Here is a 2500-nt window from a genome sequence, read left to right as displayed (position 1 = left end):
AGTTTTAAACATCTATCTGCTCCACAAACCTTCAAACATCACGACTTTTTAAACTCCATCAAAGTTTGTTTTTCTAGTTTAAGATTTCAATTCGTTTTTATGCTGTTCTTGAATGCCGTGGTGACTGAGACTGCTGAAACTGACCGCTGTGACGTCTGGACAGAGCTCACCTGGTTCCTCCGAACAGGACGATGCGGTTTCCCAGCATGCAGCAGCACTGTCTGCGTCTGGGACACGGAGCTTTGCCCCTCGGCTCCACCTTCTTCCAGCAGCGCGCCTCTGAACACAAGAATAAAGACCCGCAGTCATTCTGTACTGATGCACACACACACCGAGGACAAACACAGAGCCCACTCGGGATAAAACTTGAAACACTGAACATTCACTCTAAAACATGAAGAAGATCTCTCCTGATGACATTAATATTGATAACTAAACCCCGCTGGACACACATGTTTACTGAGCGGCTGAGAATGAGAAGAATCACCTGGACTGAACTTCCAGAGGTCACTGAAGTGTCGATCCAGACGAGCGTTATAACCTCCGAACACATACAACTCTCCATTATGAGCAACTCCAGAGAAACACAAAGAGAAACTCAGATTACTGACCAAAACCATACAGTTAGAGTGTGTGTGTGTGTGTGTGTGTGTGTGTGTGTGTGTGTGTGTGTGTGTGTGTGTGTGTGTGTGTGTTGTGACATACAACCAAGTACGGTGACCCATACTCAGAATTCGTGCTCTGCTTTTAACACACACACTGTGAACACACACACACCCGGAGCAGTGGGGGGTTCAGTGCCTTGCTCAAGGGCAGCTCAGTCCTGGTATTGAGAGAGCACTGTACATACACTTCCCAGTCCGATGCTCTACCATTAGGCCACGACTTCCCTGAGTGAGTGTGTGTGTGTGTGTGTGTGTGTGTGTGTGTGTGTGTGTCTGTCCGTGTGTGTGTGTCTGTCCGTGTGTGTGTGTGTGTGTGTGTGTGTTGCTCACAGGCAGAATGGCTCCTGCGTCCCTCGCGGTGTAGATGGTGTGTTTAACCAGCAGTTGGTCTCCGTGTCGAAGATCTTGATTTTATTGCAGTAGATCTCGTTGTTGGAGTGGAAAGGACCGAATCGATCCGCTCTTCCTCCAAACACGAACATCTTGGTGCCGATGATTGTAGCAGAGTGGAAGTCTCTCCATCGAGCCGGAGTGCCCTGAGAGACCAACCACACACACCTCAGACACACACACCTGAGACACACACACCTGAGACACACACACCTGAGACACACACACCTGAGACACACACACCTGAGACACACACACCTCAGACACACACACCTCAGACACACACACCTCAGACACACACACCTCAGACACCTGAGACACACACACCTCAGACACACACACCTCAGACACACACACCTCAGACACACACACCTGAGACACACACACCTGAGACACACACACACACAACTCAGACACACACACACACAACTCAGACACAGACACACACAACTCAGACACAGACACACCTCAGACACACACACACACACACACACACCTCAGACACACACACCTCAGACACAGACACACCTCAGACACAGACACACCTCAGACACACACACCTCAGACACAGACACACACACACCTCAGGCACACACACACACACACACACCTCAGACACACACACACACACACACACACACCTGAGACACACACACCTCAGACACACACACACACAACTCAGGCACACACACACACAACTCAGACACAGACACACACAACTCAGACACAGACACACCTCAGACACACACACACACACACACACACCTCAGACACACACACCTCAGACACAGACACACCTCAGACACAGACACACCTCAGACACACACACCTCAGACACAGACACACACACACCTCAGGCACACACACACACACACACACCTCAGACACACACACACACACACACACACACCTGAGACACACACACCTCAGACACACACACACACAACTCAGGCACACACACACACACAACTCAGACACAGACACACCTCAGACACACACACACACACACACACACACACACACCTCAGACACACACACACACAACTCAGACACAGACACACCTCAGACACACACACACACACACCTCAGACACACACACACCTCAGACACACACACAGACAACTCAGACACAGACACACACACCTCAGACACACACACACACACACACCTCAGACACACACACACACACACACCTCAGACACACACACACACACACCTCAGACACAGACACAGACAACTCAGACACAGACACACACACACACCTCAGACACACACACACACACACACCTCAGACACACACACACACACACACACACACACACACATCTCTGTTCTCTCCACAGTGACGGTGCTCATCCAGTCGATCACATTCTTCTCTATTAGAAACAGATCTTGTTCTGGTGAAGCTCCACAGCTCCATCTAGTGACAGCAGCTGTGTCTCACA

General features: G+C 50.1%; 1 pseudogene; it reads right to left on the bottom strand.

The window, feature by feature from the left end:
- Positions 1-1038: 1038 nt before the first annotated feature.
- LOC132136887 (kelch domain-containing protein 3-like) overlaps positions 1039-2500 on the bottom strand; it is a 5140-nt pseudogene continuing 3678 nt past the window's right edge.

Source organism: Carassius carassius, unplaced genomic scaffold (assembly GCF_963082965.1).
Source record: "Carassius carassius unplaced genomic scaffold, fCarCar2.1 SCAFFOLD_89, whole genome shotgun sequence".
Classification (NCBI taxonomy): Eukaryota; Metazoa; Chordata; class Actinopteri; order Cypriniformes; family Cyprinidae; genus Carassius; species Carassius carassius.
The sequence above is the reverse complement of the archived record's forward strand: the minus strand, read 5'-3'. Positions and strand labels throughout refer to the sequence as shown.